Source organism: Schistocerca gregaria, chromosome 11, assembly GCF_023897955.1.
Source record: "Schistocerca gregaria isolate iqSchGreg1 chromosome 11, iqSchGreg1.2, whole genome shotgun sequence".
NCBI classification, from domain to species: domain Eukaryota; kingdom Metazoa; phylum Arthropoda; class Insecta; order Orthoptera; family Acrididae; genus Schistocerca; species Schistocerca gregaria.
In genome coordinates, this window is record NC_064930.1 from 27513074 (window position 1) to 27540202 (window position 27129).

General features: G+C 45.8%; 1 protein-coding gene and 1 long non-coding RNA gene across 6 annotated transcripts in view; one reads left to right on the forward strand and one right to left on the reverse strand.

The window, feature by feature from the left end:
* LOC126295501 (uncharacterized) overlaps positions 1 to 3243 on the reverse strand; it is a 305004-nt gene extending 301761 nt beyond the window's left edge. For 2 of the 5 annotated variants that reach the window (XM_049988080.1, XM_049988078.1), the window contains exon 1: positions 2555 to 3034. The gene's annotated coding sequence lies outside the window, so the exon portion shown is untranslated. Of the gene's footprint in view, positions 1 to 2554 lie in introns of all 5 variants that reach the window. The other 3 variants (XM_049988082.1, XM_049988081.1, XM_049988079.1) reach the window with 2 other exon arrangements.
* LOC126295503 (uncharacterized) lies at positions 1 to 26623 on the forward strand. Its single transcript, XR_007552500.1, has 2 exons — positions 1 to 224; positions 24708 to 26623. It is a non-coding gene; the product is annotated as an uncharacterized LOC126295503 (long non-coding RNA).
* The last annotated feature ends 506 nt before the right edge of the window (positions 26624 to 27129 follow it).

Sequence of the window (27129 nt, forward strand, 5' to 3'; positions counted from 1 at the left end):
GTCGAAGCTCTTTGCTCCATTGAGAACAACGGCTTGTGTACAAATTGCGATGTGGTTTTCCAAATAAGCTGTGCATTTAAGACGAGCTAGTGCCGTTCATTTACAAAGCGCAGAAAATAATGTTTCCGCCAACACGTGGCTACAATCAAAATACAAACATATGTATGTGATAAGAAGAAATGATGCCCGACGCTTCAATTCCAATACGCATCACATACACAAAGGTACGTACAGATTTTAATAGATCGTATCGTGATTATAATGTGCAAGAAACATTCGTTTGTGCAGATTAATTGAAAGCATATCAGCAAAGGTAGAGAATTGTATTGACAGCTGTTCCTAACGTATTCAGGCATCACTAAGCAAACGCAGGGGAAATCTTAAAGTGATGTGCAAGAAAATGTAACACGGTCCCTCTGATTTGCTAGCGTGCTAAGCAAAAGGACATGTACATACGTCTTTGTTGGTTTAGTAACAGTTTGCGTTTACGGATGTTGTTGCTTGTCTCAAAGTGTAAATACAGCTGTTTCCGATGCTGATAGTCAGGTAACCATGACCAGTTTTGTCGTTCTTTATGCTGGCAGATTTTACAACGTTCATCTCTATACATTTTTCATGATTGAGCGATAAGCACAGGTTAGGTAATAAAGGGACGCGGGTGCAGAAATGAAGGTTATTTACTGAGATGATGATCAGCAGTATTATCCTGAAAATATCAATGTACGAAATCAGATAGTAATATGTAGACGACGATTATTTTATTCAATTAAGTATTTCAAACGAGTTATCATCGAATGGTATTTTCTGAAGTCACTAATATCGTTTTGGGAAAGAATATCAAAGGAACCAAAATAGATCGAAACAAAATGTGAGGACAAACGATTTGAAAAGTGTCTTTCGTAGCTCTAAAAATAGTTGAGAGACATTACCATTTTATTTCATAACACTTTAATACTTGCGAGGCTCTAGAACCTTTATTCTGCGTAGTGTTCTGTCATTCATTAATATAAAGCTGAGGAGCGGACGTAAATTTAAAGTTAACACGCAAACGAGTTCGGTGATAACACTGAAAAACTTGTTGAAAATATACCAACACTTCAAAATTACCATCTATACGTGAAATTCACTACGTTTCTTACTTTCCAATCTCGTGGCGGAGAGATAATTTGGCGAAACATAACACCGCTGTATTCATCTTAGCTGTAAATAATATGCAGCAAAATACCCGCCGTGAATTTGCCTTACACATGTTTTCAGTCTGTATCTTACAGTTTCTAGTTTTAATATGGCGCAGAGGTATGCATCGTGTTACGCTACAAGTCTCTTTCTTACCCCAACAACGCATTTTTTTAGCTCCGTCGGCTTATAAACAAATTTTCACCATCCATGCTTACGCAAATTTCAAGCTACTCTACAATTCAATTAAATATTTTTTAGGATACACTATCGCACTATGGTCCGAAATGTCGCACGGATATGTCTAGATTTTACTGGAAACCGTAAACCGCCGTTCTTAAAATGTATTCTACAGTGAAGTACATCTAAGTGGGTGTAACACGTTTATTTCTTTATCTCGCGACGAGTAGCAGTTTGCTGATATGGCTTTTATCTTGACAGCTCTTAATCTGAGTTAATTATTCGGATAGTGTACTACTAGCAATAATGAACACAAAATTTTAATACCCGTTGCGAGAGGGCAACACTTTGTGCACCCCTGGCGGGACTCGGGCAAACATCGACTAAGCTCACGAGACGGGTGGGGGGGGGGGGGGGGGGGGATGACGAGAGAAGAACCAAAGGACGCAGGCAGCAGGGAACGGGACAGAATGGAGGAACGGTAGTTAAGATTCCCGAGGAGGATATGAAAGATGGCGGGGGCGTTTGGTCAGGAGGGGGCGGGGAAGGAACAATAATCACGATGATGGGGCCCACACAGCCACGGGCGGAGGAGATAAACATCGAGCCAACCTCCCAGCCGAGGTGATTTAAAACGACCACCAAGGCGGAACCGGAATAAAATAAGAACAGTGCGCTGGGATAGCGGTCCTGCACGGCAAACAAGACACGGCGGGGAAAACCAGTCCGATTTAATAAAAAAAAGCTAATGACGTTACCCAAAAAAGGAAAATCGATACAATTCGTTTACATACCTGGGCATGCTCTCTATTTACAAATCAAGCCAACTATTACCTTGGGCATTCTAATCTGAAAATTCGAAAAAATATGTTGACTGTTAAACTCCTCTGGAGCCGCGATCACAGATATTGATAAACTACTACGAAACGGCATTTCAAAGGAACCATCGATATAATATGTTAAGAAATACAAGAACACTGCTCTAAAACAGAGTTTAACAATTCCAAGAGAATCCAGGTTAGACAAATTGATAAATTCGCGGTTAAAAACCTACCAGCTGTAGTGTTATGAACAACATTATGATCGACTCTTGAACATGAAAGTGTCGTCTACCTATACGCACTAAAGAATCCAATAGATTGCGTGGTTATAGTTCAAATGAGTTCATGCTGAGAAGAATAAGAAAATAAACGCTTACCTATTTCAGCTGCATAATCCAAACTTGGAGAATGAGGTAATATATCCCAGTTGTATCGTTTTTCGTTGCACTCGCGTCAGGAAACTGAGAAACAGACGCACCGCAACTCTAGCGCGAACCACGTTGACTATTCAGCAAGTACGTCGAAACTGTTTCATGGTAGCAGTCACGTACGAAGTCCGAGAGAGCAAATGTCACATGTTTACATACACTATCCGTTGTTATGTATTTACACCGATCCAGCAGCCATATAAAGCAATTTTTTTTTAAACGGTATCGCCTACGGCTGGACTGAGAGAATGTATCCCTAACGAGAAACACATCTTCCACAGTGGCGAACGTCCACGGTCGAAATCTTTAGTGGGGAACGGTGCTACAGGGGCCTGGCACGGCTAGCTACGATGTAACGGCCGCTGCGATTGGTCGACGGCGCGACCCCTCGGAACGGCAGCCCCGAGATAACGGTTGTAAGCCGTCGCGCTATTGGTCGGTCAGCGTCGTCCAACCACCTGAGCTGGCTCGGCTACTGCGCAGCGTTTCTGCGCAGAAACTCCGCCGGGCGGAAGCGGAGTCAGGGCCGAGCGCGCGGACCAGGGGGGGAAGCGGCTGCGGCGCCGTCGGCCGCAGGGCGCAGGCGCAGCGACTGCCGTATCGGCTGGCTGTAGAAGGCAAGCTATTTGCCCGCGGCTGGATGAGCGAGCAGGCGCAGGGGGAAGTTCAATTACTGCTAGGGGGGGATGTCGGGGGGCGGGGGGCAGGAAGGGGGGTCAGGCCGCGGCGTTCTCCCTGCGTCCCCAGGGAGCGCGGTGCGAGGGGAAAAACGAGCGAGCCAACAGCTCGCCCGGGCAGCGCACAAAATGAAAAACGTGACGCGGCGCCGAGCTGTGACCATCTCGCTCGCTCGCTCGCTCTCTCTCTCTCTCTCTCTCTCTCTCTCTCTCTCTCTCTCTCTCTCTCTCTCTGCCACTGTCCCAGAAATGCGGTCGGACGGGATTAATATATTATCCCTTCTACTCTACGGCCAGGACCCCAACCTTGACTGGTTGTTCGGCTGGAGCTGTGTGTGTGTGTGTGTGTTTCATTCCATTCCATTCGCTGCCTGCCTGCCCTGTTATTTTTCGTTTTTTTTTTCGTGCCGAGTTCGTTCCACGTCGCGGTCGCTTTCAAAAGCCTCTCATCTGAGTGTACCCCGTAATTGGCTCGTATCCCAGCCATTCACTCATCTCTTTTTACTCCTACATCTGCATATCTGCTCAGCAGGCTACTGTACTACGTACCAATGTCAGCCATTCTTTCTCTCTCTTATGCCATTCGCGTAATTAGCGAGACTAAAATTAACTACTATCCTCATCTGTAGTTTGTAACCCAGTGCGAACTGCATGGCAGAGGGTACTTACAAGAGAACCTCCCCATCGCACCCCCCTCAGATTTAGTTATAAGTTGACACAGTGGATACGCCTTGAAAAACTGAACACAGATCAATCGAGAAAACAGGAAGAAGTTGTGTGGAACTACGAAAAAAATAAACAAAATATACACACTGAGTAGTCTATGCGTAAGATAGGCAGCATAAACGACAGTGTGACGTCAGGAGCGCCGTGGTCGCGTGGTTAGCGTGAGCAGCTGTGGAACGAGAGGTCCTTGGTTCAAGTCTTCCCTCGGGTGAGAAGTTTAATTTTTTATTTTCAGACAATTATTATCTGCCCGCCCGTCCGTCCGATGCGATCACTCTTTTGGTAGTGATTTTTTGGTAGTGATTATCACATCCACAACAAAACCTAAATCCGGCAAGGTAGAAGAATCTTTTTACCCATTCGCCAAGTGTACAAGTTAGGTGGGTCGACAACATATTCCTGTCATGTGACGCACATGCCGTCACCAGTGTCGCATAGAATATATCAGACGTGTTTTCCTGTGGAGGAATCGGTTGACCCATGACCTTGCGATCAAATGTTTTCGGTTGCCATTGGAGAGGCACGTCCTTTCGTCTACTAATAGCACGGTTTTGCGGTGCGGTCGTAAAACACAGACACTAAACTTATTACAGTGAACAGAGACGTCAGTGAACGAACGGACAGGCCATAACTTTGCGAAAATAAAGAAAGTAATCTTTTCACTCGAGGGAAGACGCGAACCAAGGACCTCTCGTTCCGCAGCATCTCACGCTAACCACGGGACCACGGCGCTTCTGACCTCACACTCTCCTTGATGTTGCCTATCATACGCATGGACTGCTCAGTTGATATATTTTGCTTATTTTTTCATAGTTTCACACAACTTCTTCCTTTTTTTCTCGATCGATCTGTGTTCAGTTTTCCAAGGCCTATCCACTGTGCCAACTTGTAAATAAACCTGAGGGAGGGGGGGTATGTGATGGGGGGGGGGGGGGGGGTTCCCTTGTTAGCACCGTGCCACAAAAGGACGATCGCACCGCGTAAAGACAACACCGGCACAGAACTTACCAGGCAGACTTCGCTCCTGCCGGCGCTCAATAACACTTTACAGGAATGTCGGGCACCGGCTACTGTGCCACGCATCGCCTCTCTGTACAAAGGTAAGGGTAGGTCACTCTCACTACAATTTCACTGCTGACAATCGTCGGAAAAGTATTTGTTCCTGTGGTGCTCGGCAGAGTGGAGAAAATTGTCGAGCGTTCGTACCGTCAGTCTGAATACGCGTTTCCAGCCCACCGATCTACTGCTGATGAAGTCTTTACTGTCCGAGGAGTTCAGGAAAAAGTGTCGCGAGCCGATCTCCCCGTCGTCCATTGCTTTTTATCGACCGAAAAAGGCATTTGACTCAGTCAGCAGGGGAGCAGTGTTTACTTTACTAGCGAAAAACCCCTGAAGCTGCTTAGTGCTTGTCACAGCAATTAGCGGGGTTGTGTGATATTCGGAGGAAGCACAGCAGTGCTTTTACTTCCACGAAGGCTGTGTACTGGCAAGTACTTTGTTTGGGATACTCTTCACGCTACTGCTCGAAGCTCTTTTCTGCGAAACAAATCTGGCCGTACATGTATTGGGTTGGTGCCTAAGTTCGTAACGTTTTCCAAAATTTTAATAACCACAACGGATACACACAACACAGGCTCTGGTCGTCAATAATATGTACAGTTTAAAACAGGCTGCCAATGCTGTGCAAACTTTTCGATTCCGGGGCTGTAGAAATCACGTGGTTTTCAGTGGAAGATGGTTCAAAAGGCTCTGAGCACTATGGGACTTAACTTCTGAGGTCATCAGTCGGCTAGAACTTAGATCTACTTGAACCTGACTAAGGTAAGAACATCACACACATCCACGCCCGAGGCAGGATTCCGACCTGCGACCGTAGCGGTCGCGCGGTTCCAGACTGTAGCGCCTAGAACCGCTCGGCCACACCGACCGGCGACTGGAAGAACGCGTCGAGCCACGTTCGGAGTCTATTTTCACCCGGAAAGCAGATTCCTTGATGGTTGTTCGATAGAGAGCGGAAAAGAGAATCTGAAGGGCGAGATCCAGCGAGTAAGGTCGGTGCGGAATGACTTGCCAAACCCAAAATCCTGTACAGTTTTTCTTGTGAGTACACCAGAAGGCGGACGGGCTTTACCGTGCAGTAGCATCACCTCACGCAGTCTTCCTGGCTGTGAGCGGTGATAGTTAATGCTCGGGGAAGCAATTCCCAGTACACCCCCCCCCCCCCCCTTTGTTCCGCTAGATGCGTAAAATTCTCTATTTTCTCCTTTCTGTTCCTTGAGCTAGCTTTTTTTTTTTTTTTAATTGTGGTAAGGCCTTACGGGACCTAACAGCTGAGGTAATAGGTCCCTAACCTTAAACCCTACTTGTTGTTGTTGTCTTCAGTCCTGAGACTGGTTTCATGCAGCTCTCCATGCTACTCTATCCTGTGCAAGCTGCTTCATCTCCCAGTACCTACTGCAACCTACATCCTTCTGAATCTGCTTAGTGTATTCATCTCTTGGTCTCCCTCTACGATATTTACCCTCCACGCTGCCCTCCAATACTAAACTAGTGATCCCTTGATGCCTCAGGACATGTCCTACCAACCGATCCCTTCTTCTGGTCAAGTTGTGCCACAAACTTCTCTTCTCCCCAATCCTATTCAACACCTCCTCATTAGTTATGTGATCTATCCACCTTATCTTCAGTATTCTTCTGTAGCACCACATTTCGAAAGCTTCTATTCTCTTCTTGTCCAAACTATTTATCGTCAATGTTTCACTTCCATATATGGCTATACTTCATACAAATACTTTCAGAAACGACTTCCTGACACTTAAATCTATACTCCATCTTAATAAATTTCTGTTCTTGCTTTCCAAGCCATTGCCAGTCTACATTTTATATCTTCTCTATTTCGACCATCATCAGTTATTTTGGTGCCCAAATAGGAAAACTCTTTTACTACTTCAAGTGTCTCATTTCGTAATCTAATTCCGTCGGCATCACCCGACTTAATTAGAGTACATTCCATTATCCTCGTTTTGGTTTTCTCGATGTTAATCTTGTACCCTCCTTTCAAGACACTGTCCATTCCATTCAACTGCTCTTGCAAGTCCTTTGCTGTCTCTGACAGAATTACAATGTCATCGGTGAACCCCAAAGTTTTTATTTCTTCTCCCTGGATTTTAATACCTATTCCGAATTTTTCTTTTGTTTCCATTGGTGCCTGCTCAATATACAGATTGAATAACATCGGGGAGAGGCTACAATCCTGTCTCACTCCCTTCCCAACCACTGCTTCCCTGTCATGTCCCTCGACTCTTATAACTGCCATCTGGTTTCTGTATAAATTGTAAATAGCCTTTCGGTCCCTGTGTTTTACCCCTGCCACCTTCAGAATTTGAAAGAGAGTATTCCAGTCAACATTGTCAAAAGCTCTCTCGAAGTCTACAAATGCTAGAAACGTATGTTTGCCTTTCCTTAATGTATTTTGTAAGATAACTCGTAGGGCCAGTATTGCTTCACACTGTCCAATATTTGTACGGAATCCAAACTCCCCCGAGGTCGGCTTGTACCAGTTTTTCGATGCGTCCGTAAAGATTGGCGTTAATGTTTTGCAGCCATGAGTTGCTAAACTGACTTGAGCTAACCTAAACTGACCTACGCTAGAGACAGGACACACAACCATGCCCGGGGGAGGGCTGGAGCCTCCGACTGGGGGAGCCGCGAGAACCGTGGCAAGGCGCCCCAGATTGCGCGGCTGTGTTAGCAGCGAGGCACAACTTGTCGTCACCAGTAACCGTAAACGACGGGAATGGTCGGCGCTGTTCACGAGTCGCTTGATGAGGAGCAAACAGAGACGCACGTTTCTACTGCGCGGACTTTGGCTTAGAGCGTGCGCTACCCACGCGCTCCGTTCTTGGACGTCCCCCTCGCACGCGAGCGTCGCACATGCCGGGTTGAGCACACTTCTCCAGTACAGTGACACGGAGCGTTTAAGCGATGCTATTCAAACTCCGGAGGCTTCGTGAGTCAGTCACTCATGCCGAAACGATCCTTCTTTAAACGAGAAAACCATTTTCTTGCCGCGCACCGTCCAGTGGCATTCTCCCCCTACACGGAGCAAATGTTTCTGGCTACCTCCCCTGGTGCCACACCTCTGCTGAAGCCGAACGGAAGGACACACCGGAAATTTTCTGATGCCTGCACTTACTGACTGCGCTGGCCACACAAACCCTCGGCCTCACCAGCAGCCTCCTGCTGCGCCCTCGGCCCAGCTGTTCTTCTTCAGACAGCCCCAGCGGACTCATATCCTGTCCGACCTGGTCGATCCATCTCAGTCGCGGTCTCCCCCGTAGTACTTTGCCTCCACTGCCTGCCTGGTGATCAGGCCTCCTCAGTGCATTACGTGTCCATTTCACTTCAGTCTTTTCCTTTGGTCACTGCCACGATGTCCATCGACTTGTATAGCTCCTGCAATTCACAGTCCTTTCTTTTCCTCCATTCATCGCCATCCTTCACTGGCCAAAAATCTGTCTGAGGATGGCATTCTCAAATATCTGGACTTTTCTTTCCATCTTTTGGGTGACGCTGCAGGTCTCTGCTCCATATAAAGTACAGGTTTTATTATAGTCTTCTACATCTTGGTCTTTGAAGATCTCGGTGGAAGCCTGGACTTTAAGAGCTTTCCCAGGGCAAACCTTGACCTGTTTCCTTCTTGTATTCGAGCGGTAATTCCCTGTTCTCCTTCCCTTCATCAAGTACAGCCCCAAGATATCTAAAGTCTTTTTCCGTTTCAAAGACTTTGTCCTCTACCTTCAAGGATCTGTCGTCATTTCCTCTGCTAACTACACTACTGGTCATTAAAATTGCAACAACAACAAGAAATGCAGATGATAAACGGGTATTCATTGGACAAGTATATTATACTAGAACTGACATGTGATTACATATCCACGTAATTTGGGTGCATACATCCTGAGAAAACAGTACCGAGAACAACCACGTCTGGCCGTAACAACGGCCTTGATATGCCTGGGCATTGAGTCAAACACAGCTTCGATGGCGTGTACAGGTACAGCTGCCCATGCAGCTTCAACACGATACCACAGTTCATCGAGAGTAGTGACTGGTGTATTGTGACGAGCCAGTTGCTCGGCCACCATTGACCAGACGTTTGCAGTTGGTGAGAGATCTGGAGAATGTGCTGGCCAGGGCAGCAGTCGAACATTTTCTGTATCGATAAAGGCCCGTACAGGACCTGCAACATGCGGTCGTGCATTATCCTGCTGAAGTAGGGTTTCGCAGGGATCGAATGAAGGGTAGAGCCACGGGTCGTAACACATCTGAAATGTAACGTCCACTGTTCAAAGTGCCGTTAATGCGAACAAGAGGTGACCGAGACGTGTAACCAATGGCACCCCATACCATCACGCCGGGTCATACGCCAGTATGCCGATGACGAATACACGCTTCCAATGTGCGTTTACTGGAATGTCGTCAAACACGGATGCGACCATCACGATGCTGTAAACAGAACCTGGATTCATCCGAAAAAATGATGTTTTAGCATTCGCGCAGCAACGTTCGTCGTCGAGTACACCATCGCAGGCGCTCCTGTCTGTGATGCAGCGTCAAGGGTAACCGCAGCCACGGTCTCCGAGCTGATACTCCGTGCTGCTGCAAACGTCGTCGAACTGTTCGTGCAGATGGTTGTTTTCTTGCAAACGTCCCCATCTGTTGACTGAGGGATCGAGACGTGGCTGCACGATCCGTTACAGCCATGCGGATAAGATGCCTGTCATCTCGACTGCTAGTGATACGAGGCCGTTGGGATCCAGCTCGGCGTTCTGTATTACCCTCCTGAACCCACCGATTCCATCTTGTGCTAAGAGTCATTGTATCTCGACCAACGCGAGCAGCAATGCCTCGATGCGATAAACCGCAATCGCGATAGGCTACAAGCCGACCTTTATTAAAGTCGGAAACGTGATGGTACGCAATTCGCCTCCTTACACGAGGCATCGCAACAACGTTTCATCAGGCAACGCCGGTCAACTGCTGTTCGTGTGTGAAAAATCGGTTGGAAAGTTTCCTCATGTGAGCACGTTGTAGGTGTCGCCACCGGCGCCAACCTTGTGTCAATGCTCTGGAAAGTTAATCATTTGCACATCACAGCATCTTCTTGTTGTCGGTTAAATTTCGCGTCTCTAGCACGTCATCTTGGTGGTGTAGCAATTTTAATGGCCAGTAGTGTACATGATATTTTGTCTTATGCACATTCATCTTCAGGGCTGCTCTCATTGCATCTTCCATTAATATTCTTGTCATCTGAATCAGGTCTTGTTGTTTCTCTGCCATTAAAACAGCATCATCAGCTTAGGGCAGGCTGTTGATCCTTCTTCCCAGCTGTATTCCTGTCTCCAGGCTTGCTACCTCTGTCAGGGCTCTCACCAGTGGAAGGTTAAACAGAAGAAGGGAGAGACAGTCTCCTTGTCGCACTCCAGTCCTCACCTTGAACTTATTTGATATGTTTCTATTTACTTTCACCATGTATGTTGCTCCTCAGTGGATATCCGTGCCTGTTTTATAAGTTTCCTGGGAACTTGAGCTCTTCCGAATTCTTGCCATATTGATTGTCTATTGACATTATCATATGGTTTTTGGAAGTTAACAGAAAGGTAGTGAAGATTTTGGATTCCCAGCTCTTAGCTAGCAGTTGCCATATTGTATGTATATGGTCTACAGTTATCTTTGCCTTTCTGAAACCTGCTTGTTGGAATCCCAGTACTTTCTCGACATGTGGTGTTAGTCGCTTCAGTAACAACAGCTCAAGATATAAGCTGTGCATAGTAGTGTGATTCCTCTAAAGTTGCAACGTCTCATTGGGTCTCCTCTCTTTAGTATAGGGCAGATGATAGACTCCCCCCATTCTTCTTGGATCCTTCCCTTCTTACAAGTTAAGCAGATTAAGTTGTATAGTCTCGCTTGTAGAATGGCTGTTCCCTCCTTGAGCACCTCTGCAGGTATGGCACCTCTTCAGCAGTTTTATGGACGCTCTTACCTCTTCCATGCTTGGTTGTTCATACTCCCCCACTGGTACAGTACCTCTGTTTCTCCACTTGGCATTGCATTTTCTAGCGCCGCTCCTAATGACTGAATGACAAACTGAGATCGCAACACTGAAGCAGATATAAAAATGGCAATCTATAATAAAACCACAGCAGCCGAAATACCAACATGCAAAACAAAAACGCAACAAATTCACGCACGAATGTAAAACATAAGGGGCCTGACGGCGAAAGTGAAACATCTCGTTACTCAGATCCAATCACTGCAGTCAGGACTTGTTTGCGAGTAACCTTTTATTCGCTGATGCAGTATTTATGGGATATACTCAAGACGACGATCAGAAGCTTGTGGAAAAATTTACTGCTGCATGCAGTTCTTGTCCGTGTAAAGTTGGCTGTGGTTATGGAGCAAGAACAAGGACATCCGTACTCGTTGCCAAGCGGTGTGGCGAGGGAAAGGAAAAAAGAAATGTGTGTCAGGTGCTTCTCTTGAAATTTTTTTTTTAGAGGTCGCTATTACGCAGGTTTCTAACAGGATCGGAACTGGGATATTTGTTATAGCTTTTATGGCTGAAGAGGCAAAGAAACTGGTACACTTGTGTAACATCGTTAGGGACCCCACGTGCAGGCAGAAGTGCCACAACACGAGGTTGGATGGACTCGACTGATGTCTGAAGCAGTGCTGGAGGGAACTGACACCGTGAATTCTGCAGTACTCTCAATAAACCGTAAGAGTACGAGGGGATGGAGATCTATTATGGACAGCACTTTGCAAGGCATCCTAGATATGCTCCGTAATGTTCATGTCCGGGGAGTTTGGGGGCCAGCGGAAGTGTTTACGCTCAGAAGAGTCTTGCTGGAGCCACTCTATAGCAATTCTGAATGTGTGGGGTGTCGCATTGTCCTGCTGGAATTGCTCAAGTCTGTCGGAATGCACAACGGACGTGAGTGGATGCAGGTGATCAGACAGGATGCTTAGGTACGTGTGACCTGTCAGAGTCGTATCTAGACGTATCAGGGATCCCATATCACTGCAACTGCACACGCTCCACCAGCTTGAACAGTCCCCTGCTGACATGCAGGGTCCATGGATTCAGGGGTTGTCTCCATACCAGTACACGTCGATCCGCTCGGTACAATTTGGAACGAGGCTCGTCCGTCCAGGCAACAGGGCAATGTCGGTGTTGAGGGGCCCAGGCGAGGCGTGAAGCTTTGTGTGGAGCAGCCATCGAGGCCTTCGGCTGCGAAAGCCCGTATCGAATGGTTGGCACGGTGACAGTCGTTGATGGGCGAGCACTGAAAGTTGCAGCAGTCTGCGGAAGGGCTGCACTTCTGTCACGTTGAACGATTTTCTTGAGTCATCGTTCGTCCCGTTCTAGCAGGATCTTTTTCCAGTCGCAGCGATGTCGGAAATTTGATCTTTCATCGGATTCCTCATGTTCACGGTACACTCGTACCGGAAAATCCTAGCTTCACTGCTACCTCGGAGATGCTTTGTCCCACCGCTCATGCGCCGAGTATAACATCACGTTCAAACTCATTTACGTCTTGAAACCTGCAACTGTAGCAGCAGTAACCCATCTTACAGCAGCGCCATTTACATAGGGTGGGGCCCCTCCACGCCCACACCAACGTGGTGACCAAACCAAAAGTTCTACTGTCACCTCTGTAAGCATGTTAGTTTTGACTCAGGCGTCACAGGATGCGGGCTGTGATGTTCTCCATGCGTCTGGGTAAGATTACTCATTAGCATGGTCCATCAGGAGATAGAAGTGGTCGAAAACGATTGAAGGGTAGCGTTTGTAAGCGCAGAGAAAAAAAAGTGCCAAGGCCAGCGCCAAGGGAGAAAAACCTCTGCGACAGTAGGACGGGTAGTAAGGGCAGTAGCGGCTTGCTAGCTGCGACAGTGCATGCAAGGTAAGGTTGTGTTAGTTCGAGGCATGGTGCATCGTTACCTTTGTCGTTGGTGGAGCTTGTTGCGGGGCTTGCTGCAGTTGCTGCGTCCCTGCAACAGTTCAGGGTCGTTGTAGATTAGTGGGCGATCGGTCATAGATCGGCTCACAGACGGTGTGGAGGGTGTGTGTGGCTGGTTAAGTGCTGTGTACAGTACGGTTTCCCTGCGGTTGCCTGATTTTCGGCTGGTCGCACATCTGGGTTTCCAGCAGTAACTGTGTTGCAGGGGCTTGCCAGTGCTGTCGTGTTAGCGTTCTATGGACCATAGATGTTTAGTTCCTAGCCAGTAATGTCTTTGGTCTGTCATGCTTCCGTCTATGGTTGTGGTCGTAGTTACCCAGAGAAAGGATAAACGGGTTGCGCGAGTGTCTGGTGTTATTGTACAGTCGTGTGGAGAGTTTTTGGAATACCTGCAAGATGGTATCTAGCCGGAGTTCCCGGTGAAGGTCCGCGATGCGTGTGTAGCCCGGAGCGTTGCTTATGATTTTGAGTACTTTGTTCTGTATGAGCTGCAGACGGCGCAGGCGAGTTGGCGCAGCGTATCCCCAGACAGGGGCTGCGTACGTCATCAGGGGTCGAATAAGTGTCATGTACATGGACCTAGACACCCTCCTGTTCAGTGTGCTACGCCTGTTAAGCATAGGGTAGAGTTGTTTGAGCCTCGCGTTAGCTTCGTTGGTCACGTGTTGAATGTGGTCCCCCCAGAGTAGTTTCCCGTCCAGCCAGACACCGAGGTATTTGACCTTCTCGCGGAAACGTATTGGGCGTGTGTGTAGTGTTATTGGGTTGCAGTACTGGTGTTTGCGCAGTTCCTTCGGTCTTCTAGTGAACAGAACGGCCTCGCACTTGTCGACGTTTACTCTAACACGCCATTTCACCAGCCAAGGCTCCGCCGTTCTGAGTGCAGTCTGTAGTCGTGAGTTAATGTTAGACGGCTTCCAATCTTGCGCGAGGGTGACACTGTCATCCGCGTAGATTGCCACCGTCGTGGCTGGGAGGTCGTTAATGTAGAGGTTAGACAGTAAGGGCCCTAGGATGCATCCTTGGGGCACTCCTGCCTGGATACCATGTCGTGTCCATTGTTTGCCCTGCACGTCGGTGTTGAAACTCCTGTACGTGAGATAGGAGTGTATGACACGTACGAGCCCGTCCGTGAACCCTGCGTCACTAAGTTTGCGTATTAGGCCGTTGTGCCATAGACGATCGAAAGCCTTTTCGATGTCCAGGAACACCGCCCCAGTCGCCTTGTTGGTGTTCTATCCGTGTGTTATGTATTCAACGACGCGGAGGAGCTGTTGTGTTGTTGAGTGGTGATTCCTGAAACCGAATTGCTCCGGTCTCAGGGTGTCCTTTGTGATGCAGTGAGTGGTGAGTCGTTTTAGTATTACCTTCTCAACGATCTTGCTGGAGCGCGCTCGGCACACTGATGGGTCGGCAATTTTGTGGGAGGGAGTGGTCTTTCCCCGGCTTCCTGAACATCAGGACCTTGGCCGTCTTCCGAAAGGCGGGGAAGTGTTGGTGCTTGAGTATGGCGTTCGTGATGTGTGTTAAGTATTCTACAGCTTTGTCCGTGAACTCCTGGAGGACACGGTTTTGAATGCCATCGTGACCAGCGGCCTTCCTAGCGGGGGTATGCACGATGGCCCATTTGATCTGTGCTGTACTAGCTTGTCGGATGTTGTTGCGCGCTGGTTGGGCCAAGATGCGTGTGAACTCCTGGTCCGTAGCAAGTGTGAACGCCGGGTCCGGTGTGAATGACGCTGCGAGTGTGAGGGCCGTCAGTTCCGCTTTTTCTTCGGCAGAATATGCTGGCCCGTCGGGCCCTTGAAGCGTGGGGGAGTACAGTTACAGCAGCGCCAGGCGCTTGCTGTCCTTCCTAGGCGTTGCCCACCGCCGCGCCGTATTCCGCCTCTCTACATACCTCTGTGTTTGAATACGCACGCCGATACGAGTTTCTCTGGTGCTTCAGTGTATACCGCCACTTAGTTGAGGGACGTGTGCCGCCACACGTAGGCAGCGTGTTCGTACGGGGGACACGTGGCCCGTCAGTTGCACGGAACCGTGGTGTTCGATGCACAACTTTTATTTACTTGCGCTTGCGCTGTCAAGAGCTGGAAAAAGGAACGTAAGTGATGGGTGCCTAACTTTTTCCCTTTACGGTCTAGTCATGGAGCTCACAGTTCAGTGATGAGTCACGTGAAGGTTCAAGAGACACAGGTTTCAAAAGCTTACTTCGTACGTCTGCGACGAACTAAATGACTAAATATGACAGGGTGGCAGTACACACATTCAAAGATACAAAGTATCGAGAAGCTGTAAGCCCTGCTGAGAAACTTACCGTTACATAACGCTTTTCACCAGGACTGTTCAATGAAGAGTGACCGTAACGTTTTTACGACATACCTCTACTAATCCTCGTAATTTTGACGGCCCTCTGAACGTAGTCTCCCACGAATGCGACGCACCTGACCCAGCGTTTCTGCCAGTCTTCAGATACGTGCTGCAAGCCATTTTCTGAGAGCTCCTTCAAAATCGCGTCTGCGGCCTTCACCACTGTTTCTGACGATTGGTAACGGCGCCCACAACGGCGTTTCTTGATGTTAGAGAATAGAAGAAACTCGCATCCGGCTGACTGTGGACTACAGGCAGGCTGACGGCTGAACGTCAAGTCGCTCTTTCCAGTACATCCAGCCACGACACTAGCAATAAGCGGCCACGGACTTCCGTGGTGCAGCACCCGCCCTGCTTCACGGAAGTGTGGCCTTTTGCGCCTAATGTGGATTTGCAATGTTTCCAGGACATCGCTATAGTATTGTCCAGTTACTGACGTGCGTGCAGGTACAACATCCTCGTAAAGCGTTCCATGAATATCAAAGAATGAGATGACCGTAACTTTCCCAGCAGAGGCAACCTCTTCACGCGAATGTCCTCGTGTTTGGGAATCAACAGTCTTCGAACCCATCGCACACAAACACGCGTCGGTATAATTTTTCCGTCACCTACTTGTGGGTGGCACCGAATGAAACGTTCAGTGTTTCAGAAAGTAATCTTAACGTAATTCGTAGATCCTCTCTCACAATGACAGCAGCAGGGTTCATGTTTTGTTCCGTAAGAGTAGTAACTAGAGCACGGGTCAACCTTGCTTTGAAACTGATTGCCTCCCCTCTTTTAACTTTTCAAACCACCTTAGAGATGTGGTGTGTTGAAGAACAGACTCTCCATAGGTGTCCTGTAAGATTGCAGAGGCCTCAGCTGAAGATTTGTTGAGACGAAAGCAGAATTTCAAAGCCGCATATTGTTCCTGGCGTGTTGCCTCCATTGCAGCGCTAGGCGATACTGAACGTGTCTGACCTCGCCTGCTTCTCAGAGGTGGGAACCAAGAGCCCCAACAATGAAACATCTACATCTACATGACTACTAAGCAATTCACATTTAAGTGCTTGGCAGAGGGTTCATCGAAGCACAATCATACTATCTCTCTACCATTCCACTCCCGAACAGCGCGCGCGAAAAACGAACACCTAAACCTTTCTGTTCGAGCTCTGATTTCTCTTATTTTATTTTGATGATCATTCCTACCTATGTAGCTTGGGCTCAACAAACTATTTTCGCATTCGGAAGAGAAAGTTGGTGACCGAAATTTCGTAAACAGATCTCGCCGCTACGAAAAAGTCTTTGCTTTAATGACTTCCATCCCAACTCGCGTATCATATCTGCCACACTCTCTCCCCTTTTACGTGATAATACAAAACGAGCTGTCCTCGCCAATATCTGGCGTGCTTTTGTGCCAAACTGTGTCAATATGAATGTAATCCAACTTATTTTCTGTAGAAGAGTTAAAACAACCATTCAAATCGTAATGATCCGTCTGGAAGATGCCGAGCATCTTACTGCTTCCCTGTTTTTAGGATGAATACCACCGCAGCACGTGCAAATCATCAGCTGTTACACAATAAAAACAAAGAACTCGCGAATGCCACATTTGGCATTGCCTTTCCTTTGCATGGCTTGTGAAAACGTTAATAAATACAGTAGACTAAGGATCATTTCGGTTTATTTTGTGTGTAAGTAAAGTAAGAAAATATAAATGAAGAGAGAAAACCCTCTATCCCAATGGGATTCGAACCCACAACCCTTTGATTACCGCATTGTACTCTGTCGACTGTACCAACAGTTTGCTGCATACTCCGCTACATTATGCTAGTGGCGTGTGTAGGTGTACTCTATTTACTCTTTGTTTACAGGCATGTAGAAATGGTCTTACAACAGATAAGTGAATTTCATAAATTTGATAGATACCAGGAGCATCGAGAAAGTAACAACACAAAAATTTAAAAGTTTGAACATAGCTGCTAATGTTCAGTGACCGTGTCAGCCTAGTTGTTCCTGCGGCTACTAGATGGCGCTCGTAGCAACACCATGTTTACTTGCCCACCCTTTCTAAAGTGGGCTCCTCAATCTTGCCGCAACGTTTGTCCACAGTACGAGCAGCCCTTAGCGGCTCGCCATCTGACAAGTGTTCATGACGTCGCCTTTCCGGCTGAGATCTTTTTTAATATGTGACTTGTAAGTACTGCATCTTTTCGAGTCAGTACAAACTTTAATTTAATAATGTACTATATACCTAATGTTTTAGTAAAGTTAGTCTAATTCTGAAGACGACGCTCACAGTACGTCGAAACCAGGTCAATTTTGACTTAATACTTGTGACCGAGGGCTTATTCGTTACAATATAACACAAAAATGGTTAATGTTAAATCTTGTACCACAGGAAGCAAGGGAGGGGATGTTCTTACGGGTGGCCGGCGTCGCCTTTGTACAATACTAATGGTCACGTCGATTAATACGGTTCTTTTATTCACATGAGCGGGAACCTGTTAAGTAATTTGAGTAGAGTCCATGTGCTGTGGTACAAGCTCATCAGTAAGAGTCCCACTATAGTCACCAATCTGGCCTCCATGTACTATTGCAGCCTGTGACGAACTGAACCTGCTCTGGGGGTAAACGGACAGAAGCCGGACTGGATGTCTGAGTGAGTGAGTGAGCGCCCTCCAGTCAGCGGTGGCGGCCCGAATACTCGGTGCCGACGGGGCGTTGGCGGCGTGTCGCTTGCGGGTGTGTCTCCGGCCTCTCTCGTGATACGCGCGCTTGATCCGCTGCCTACTAACCGAACTTCACACTTCGTCTTTGTCGACCGGTGTGCTGCCGACAGCATATGCCGGCACAGTTAAAAATGCAGGAATCGAGTATATTTTAATGAAGCTTACACGGTATGTGCCAAAATATCCCACGTAATCACAGCTTGGGTTCCAGCTTTTGTACACCCTGGTCATATAGTGTCTACTGTCTGTCACCTGAAACCACTTTGCCACAAGCTATGCGACTCCCCATCTTTCAAAAACCACTGTCCACGGTTTAGTGAAAAGAAGATAATCCTAGACTGCCGGGTCAGGGAAATAGGGTGTACGGGTGACAGCATCCAATCCAAACAATACAACCAGGTCAGGAGTCAGATGGGTTGTACCGGGTCTGGAATTGTCATGAAGGAATGGTGCACCATGAGTCAGCATTCTACATCTGCATCTAGATACCACAAGCCACTGTACGGTATGCAGTTGAGGGTACCTCTCCTTCCCTCTTCCACTCGCAAACTGAGTGAAGAGAAACAACTATCCATAACCCTCTGTACAAGCCCTAATTTATATTCTTTTACATTTCCAGTCTTTGCACTGATGGCAGTAGACTGCTCTGAAGTCACCTCTAAACGCTTGGGTCCCCCGACCGAGGTGGCGCAGTGGTTAACACACTGGACTAGCATTCAGGAGGACAGCGGTTCAAACCCAAGTCCAGTGATCTTGACTTAGATTTCCCATGATTTCTCTAAATCACTTCAGACAAATGCCAGGATGGTTCCTTTGAAAGGACGACTTCCTTGCCCATCCTTCCTAATGAGATGGGATGGATGACCTCGCTGGTTCTCCCCCCTCCCCCCCCCCAAATTAACCAACCAATCAATGCCGGTTCCCTAGATGTTTTCAACAGTCGCTCGTGGAATGGGTATCATCTTTCGTCAAGTGATTCTCATTCGAGTTTACGAAGCAGTTCAATAACGCTTGCAAGCTGATCCAATTATCGTTAACAGATCCAGCAGCTCACCTCTGAATCGCTTCAATGTCTTCCTTTAATCTGAAACATTCGACCACTACTCGAGAATGGGTCAGGCTAGTTCTACCCGTATCCTTTCCAGATGAAGGTCCGCAACCGCGCGACCGCTACGGTCGCAGGTTCGAATCCTGCCTCGGGCATGGATGTGCGTGATCTCCTTACGTTAGTTGGGTTTAAGTAGTTGTAAGTTCCAGGGGACTGATAAAGTCAGATATTAAGTCACATAGTGGTCAGAGCCATTTGAACCACAGATTAAGCCAATGTTCTCTAAACTCTCCCAGTCGACGATTTGCCTTCTGTACCACAATCGTTACATGCTTGTGCCATCTCATATCGCTTCCCATCCCTACGCCTACACATTTATTCGACGTGACTTTATCGAACAGCACACTGGATTGCAATATTACGAGTTTGATTTGTCCATTCAGCTTCCTTAGCTTAGGTATATCTTTCTACATTTAGACCCGCCTATGATTATCATACACAGTGACAATTATTGAACTATATGAAATTCGTTGTTAGCTTCTGAACGGCATGTTCAAACTGCACGGTTGGCCGCTGGGCATGATTGAAATTAGTACGTGAATATGGTTTGGCTTAGTCACGATGCCCACTTTCATTTGGATGCATTAGTAAATACGCATAATTGGTGCATTAGGGAGACTGGGAATCCGCGTTTCGCGATCGAGGAGTCTCTTCATCCTCAGCGCGTGGTTGTCTGATGCGCAGTGTCCAGTCACCGAATAATCGGTGCGATATTCCTCGGTGGCACGGTGACTACTAAGCGCCACGTGAAACTTTTGGGAGATGGTTCCATCCCCCTTACCCAAAGCGACCCTGATTTCGACAAGTTGTGGTTCGTGCAGGAAGCAGCTCGACGCCATCGAAGCAGGGGGTAGGTTGGTGTCCTGGAGGAGCCCTTTGGGAACCGCACTCTGGCTCTGGGGTAGCCACACGCCACTGCCGTGGCCGTCTCCGGATCTGAACACGTCCCACTCCTATTTGTGCGGCTGTATTAAAGACAAGGTGTACAGCGATAACACCGAAACCACTGTTCAGCTGAAAGCAGCCACTGAGGAGCTCATTCGACACTTGACTAGCTCGTGCACAATTCCCCCATTCGCCTGCGCCACAGCATCGCCAGCGAAGACGGGCATATTGAACACGTGATAACCTCAATGCGAATATCTGTAGTTGCGTTTACATCCTGAATAAAGAGTGACGACGCTGTAGATTGTAACTAATTTACGTTTCTTTTTTCATTAAGAACACTAATTGTCACCCTGTACCAGCTATAAATTCTGTTCTACGTCATCTTGCATTCTCTTACACTCACTCATCGTTGTCAGGTCCCGGTAGACCCCAGCATCATCAGCAAACAGCCGCAGTTTGCCGCCCACCCTGTCCGTCACTCCATTTACACTACTGGCCATTAAGATTCCTGCACCAAGAAGAAATGCAAATAATAAACGGGTATTCATTGAACAAATATATTGTCCTAGAACAGACAGGTGATTACATTTTGACGCAATTTGGGTGCATAGATCGTGAGAAATCAGCACCCAGAACAACCACCTCTTGGCGTAATAACGGCCTCGATACGCCTGGGCAGTGAGTCAAACAGAGCTTGGATGGCGTGTTCAGGTACAGCTGGCCATGCAGCTTCATCACGATACCACAGTTCATCAAGAGTAGTGACTGGCGTATTGTGACGAGCCAGTTGTTCCACCACCATTGACCAGACGTTTTCAGTTGGTGAGAGATCTGGACAATATGCTGGCCAGGGTAGCAGTCGAACATTTTTTGTATCCATAAAGGCCCGTACAGGGCCTGCAACATGCGGTCGTGCATTATCCTGCTGAAATGTAGGGTTTCGCAGGGATCGAATGAACGGTAGAGCCACGGGCCGTAACACATCTCAAATGTAACGTCCACTGTTCAAAGTGCCGCGACGTGTAACCAGTGGCACCCCATACCATCAGGCCGGGTCATACGCCAGTATGGCGATGACGAATACACGCTTCCAATGTACGTTCACCGCGATGTCGCCAAAGACGGCGTGATGCTGTAAACACAACCTGGATTCATCCGAAAAAATAACGTTTTGCCATTCGTGCACTCACGTTCGTCGTCGAGTACACCATCGAAAGCTCTCTTGTTTGTGATGCAGCGTCAAGGGTAACCGCAGCCACGATCTCCGAGCCCGATAGTCCGTGCTGCTGCAAACGTCGTCGAACTGTTCGTGCAGATGGTTGTTGTCTTGCAAACGTCGCCATCTGTTGACTCAGGGATCGAGACGTGGCTGCACGATCCGTTACAGCCATGCGGATAAGATGCCTGTCATCTCGACTGCTAGTGATACGAGGCCCTTGGGATCCAGCACGGCATTCCGCATTACCCTCCTGAACCCACCGATTCCATATTCTGCTAACACTCATTGGATCTCGACCAATGCGAGCAGCAATGTCGCGATACGATAAACCGCAATCGCGATAGTCTACAATCCGACCTTTATCAAAGTCGGAAACGTGATGGTACGCATTTCTCCTCCTTACACGAGGCATCACAACAACGTTTCATCAGGCAACGTAGGTCAACTGCTGTTTGTGTATGAGAAATCGGATGGAAACTTTCCTCATGTCAGCACGTTGTAGGTGTCGCCACCGGCGCCAACCTTGTGTGAATGCTCTGAAAAGCTAATCATTTGCACATCACAGCATCTTCTTGGTGTCGGTTAAATCTCGCGTCTGTAGGTCTGTAGCACATCATCTTCGTGGTGTAGCAATTTTAATGGCCAGTAGTGTATCTTAGATTGTTTTTTTTTTTTCTCCCGCTTGTATTGTCTATCGTGGAATGCAACGGTCGGTATTCTTTTGTTTCTGCTGTTTCTAAACAACACGCTTTCAAACACGACGTTAGTTTTGTTGAAGTGTGATTACGAGTAGTTTTTATACTTACCTTTGCAGTGCTCGTTTACAAGTGGTTTGTTTTGTTTATTGAAGATGACGAAACGTAAAGACATTTTCAAGAAACGACAATTTAGAGGAAACAAGTTTAGAAAGCTTTCTGTTCAAGAGGTTATTTGGCCAGGCAACGACGTTTCTAATTGTAATTCTTCAACAAGTGCATCATGAAAGAAACTCTCACCATTACAAGAGATTTGAAACGAATTTACTGTGAGTGACAAGGGGTGATGTAACATTATTATAAATTTGAGAATGTTATCAGATGTAATTTCTAAATCTGTACAATGTAGACAGTGTGGTGAGTCAGAGTGTGAAAATTTGTGAGAGTGGCAGTGGGAGAAAAGGCCTCGCAATTGACTTGGATTTAATTTGCACTAAATGTTCAGCTGTGATTTCATTTATCAGTTCTTCAAAACCAAATGTAAGTGGCTCTTATGAAATCAATACTATGTTAGTTTATGCCTTACGATCGATTGGCAAGGGCATGGCTACTGTCAATGAACTTAAGAACACAACTGTGTGGCCAATTTTAGAGGAACAAGTGGTGGAAGGGAAATTCATGGAGCACAACAAATATTTCATCGCTCTGTAGAAACAAGAGGCGTAAGGTACACCAGATATATGGGCGATGGTGACAGTAAGGCATACAAAAATGTGGTGAACTCTGAGCCATGTGGACTCCTGTACTGATGATAAGCCATGTTATGGATTGTGTCAATCAGGAGAAACTTCGTGGTGCAAATACAATAGGGCTCAGGTAACTGGAGGGTCTTAGTCTCACCAGCGTTCTCTTCCTGCTGCTGTTATTACAGCAACTAAACCTGTTTTCAGAGACTTGGCTCATCCTGACCTTCTAACGAAATGTCTGCATGGGCAGACACAGAATCCAAACGAATGTTCTAACAGCGTAATTTGGAGCCGCCTCCCTGAAACTGTATTTGTAGGCATGCATACAATGAAACTAGGAGTTCATGATGCTATTATTACATTCAGTTGTGGTAATACTGGAAAGTGTTGGGCAATGAAAAAGCTGGGAATTAATCCTGGTGAAAGTATGATCACTGGGCTGAACATTGCAAAAAACGAGGATAGCCGTTGCAGACAGGTCTGCGTCTAATATGAGCAAGAAAGCAAGGCAAACATGCAGGAAGGTGAAAAAGAAGCTGGAAGAGCTGCTAGAGGCCAAAGAAATATGCCCCATTATATCAGAAGTTGTCATAGATAAATGAATGAAATTTTCAGAGACTCTGCATAATATAAAATTCCGCCTCTGGTACTACATTCATTGATATTAGGAAGTTCCCAAAAAATATTTTGTGCAGAAAAAACTTAATATTTATTGTTAATAAATTTTAAAAAAATTATTCCTTAAAAATTATAAAACCGATGAAGTAGATTTTAGTACAGTTGACTCTATCAGCATCATGGGACACACAGTAAAAATATTAAGGTCCTGCATCAAATAGTTTTTCAGAAATGGGTCAAATACGTGCCTAAATTAACATGGGTTAGATAGGCAGGGTGTGGTCCCCTTAGGCAAGTCCACGACGAAGAAAGACGTGCCAGACCCTCTGCCACCACAGAAGAGCTTGTGCACCACGTTGAAGAAGAAGTTAAAAAAAAAGTGTTGCACACGTTTCACGAAGTCTCCTGACCGACGTCGACTAAGAGCGACTTAGATTTAAGTGGGGAAACCACAATAGGACTTTCAAAAATCCGATTTTTTATTGCATGAATCGTTAGCTTAACTATCCAAGAAGACGCTGTCAGAATTTGAAAGAGAAATTCACATTCGTTCAGATTTTATGAGTGCAGACGTACAGAAGGAAATTCTTCAAATGTATGGAGATTCATCGAGGGGTTGAATTACATGGAGAGATATTTAGGAGGCCACACACAAAATGCGAATGAAAGTTCTTATTCCACTACTTGGCGATTAGCTCCTAAATACTTGCACTGCGGACTGAAAGTCGCGGAGCTGGCGTCGCATTTAGCAGCGGGCTGATTCAGTGCAGGAAACTCATCCCTGCCGACGGTCGTGGACGAGGCGGGAGCTGCACTAGGCGCGCACGGCTTCAGTTATGCCGAACAAATGGATAACCAGCGCGTGAGACGGCTCAGTGGGCGTGGTTCACTGGAAGCGAAGGGCGGTCGGAGAGCACTGCTGCGAGCGCAGGACGAAGCCTTGACGACGCAGAATCGCACATTCATCGGCAAGCATTTCACATAACATCCTCGAGTTCCTAGCTTCCGAGAAGTTACTTTTCAAACGCGTTTATCTGGAAGTGACTGTTTTCACATTTAGAAACGTGTAGGACCAATCATTATGGAAAGTGACTGTGATTCGGTATAAAATTAACAATTTTTGAACCAACTTGTGAGATGATATCGTGATTTTAAGGGTATTTTTCTTTGCGTAATCGGAGGAAAGACATCGTGGAAATCGAAGTAAATTGTTCTAACGCCTTGAAAAGTTTTAATTTTGATTATTTTCACCTGTATTGAGTTTTATTTTCATAGAAAATAAGTTATTAATGTAAAATCAAAACCTTTTTCATTTCAGATGGAAATCGGAATGGCTACACTGCAAGCAACGGGAGAACAATACACACTCCCTTCAGCGGACATCACAGCGTAACTTTGTTACTTTTGGTCGATGTTATTCAAAAACATTCACAAAAATTGTTCGAGATATGAATGACATTATGTCAAAATTGGATTAAATTCTCATTAGCTCTTCCCACCAAAAATAATTGCCAAAAAATGTGTCTCAAACGGCATCGTAATGTGGTTTTGGCTCCTTAAGAAGTTGCGTGCAAGGTGGTGTAACGCCTATTTTCGACCTACTTTGCTTCTGTATCGGATAATTCTATGTCAGTTTGTAGTGTTGCTTACGTAGAGTGATATATGTATCATGGAAATTCTTTGACTTTGTATACAACATTCAGGTATGTCAAACTTTTGAACGATGTTGTTTAGACTGTGCTTGTGAATTGTGGAATGATTGTTATACGCGATGATTCACAAAGGTAAGGAAATATTTTAATATTTTACTCTACATGTGAAAATATAAAAAAATGTTTATACAAGCAGCGCAAATATTCAGTTACGGAGTTAAGGCTAATAAAAGATTTTTCCTGAAATTTAGTAACTTCGCTAATATGAGGCCATCGCAAAACTTCACGAGGTTAAAGTATAGCACGATTTTTATTTATTTTGTTGTTACTGGTCTGGTGAATCTAATTAAACATGCCCCACACGTGTATCTGCAGTAGTTTTCCAGAACATCCAGACAAGCAAAGATTATTACAGAAGTAAATTTGTTTACTTTCCATTAAGAATATAGCAACGTTTATTTTATTGTTGCTAACCGTTACTGAGTTGTTTCACTCGTTTCCCAACCGTGAAACGAGTTAGTTTTCTCTGTAGTACAGTGAAAGATCACAATAACTACAATGTATTTAAGTAAAACCACATAGTAACTGTTGTAGCTTCTAAATTATTAATGAAAATTTACTACAGAGGAATACGTGGATATCGTGTTTTATACACGTGCAGCTAAGTGCACTGAATCCGGTGCAGGCATTTTTGTACATTTATTGTGAGTGTATTGTGAAATTGTATGTACACTGTAGCAACTTCCTTAACACTGAGCTTTGTTTTTTCCGGTGCTAAGGTATTAATAACAGCAGATTATCTGCTGCATTCGCACAGTTTCAGGTAACATTCTTACCATCATTTTTCCAAAGTTAAATTCTCTGTAGCTTCTGTTGAGTGTGCAATTGTCTGCAATTTAGAAAACAAATTGGGCCAAGTAGTTAATAAACTTAAGATATCACGAAATTACTTATTTGCTGATCTGGATGTTCTTGAAAACTGGAACATGTTTTATTACATTCGCCCGATCAATAACAACAAAATAAATGGAAATCGTGCTTTACTTTAACCTCGTACAGTTTTTCGACGGCGTGATACTAACGAAGCTGCTAAATTTCAGGCAAAATCTTATTAGCTGTATCTCCCTAACTGAACATTTTCGGACCTATGTTTAAGTCAGCCTTTTTCTTTAGTTTTACATGTAGAATAACATATTAAAATATTTGCATATCTTCATGAATCACCATGTACAATGTGCTGTATGTAAATGGGTTGGACCACAATTAGGGAACGGAGGGTAGGTGGCTCATAGTCTTGCAGTTTTGAGGCCATAAGAGCTTAAGGGCAGTGTTTATGGGCCTGGGATGCTGCATTTGGTAACTGTATTATCATGGCATGCGTTTTTGGCCCTACAAAAATATAATTCCACCTCCAAGGAGATCTGTAACAGGGCGAGGCCAATAATACTGCCATGACCGCATTGCCGCCATGTTAACAGTCATTACAAATTACGCCACTACACTTCCACTAAATTGTTTATATTATGGACCAGGTATTTGTGAATTTTGGTTGATTTTAATAATATTCTTGGTGTTGCTAAAAACTGTATCTCACACCCGTCATTACCCCAAATCACAAACCTGGATAAGAATCCTAACCTAGTGATTCTAATTCCGAGCGTCCTAATTTTTTATGGAAAGACACATTTGGCAGCTGTAAGAAGTAGTTGTACTCATTTCTAATGTTTGGAGTTATTGCGTTTAAAGTTCAGTTTTATAGTGTGAGAAATACTCCACTTGGTTCTCAATTTTAAATCACTCTGCAGTTATTTTCTTAAACAGTTTGCCTTACTTGAAAAGCTGCTTGAAAATAGTAAAGTTAATCTGTAATGAAAAACACTATTAATTATGGCATTTACTCACTTTAATCCGAATTTGGAAATTTGGTCAGTGTTCATTTCATGAGAAAGTGAAATTGAATTTAATGTTGCGTTGGCATTTGCACAGCTAACTATATTTTCAGTTGGTTAAAAGACTGCTTATAAATACACATTCGTTCTTTAAAGAGTTATAATTCGTTGTGCTTCACTTAATTCATTTCTCATATTT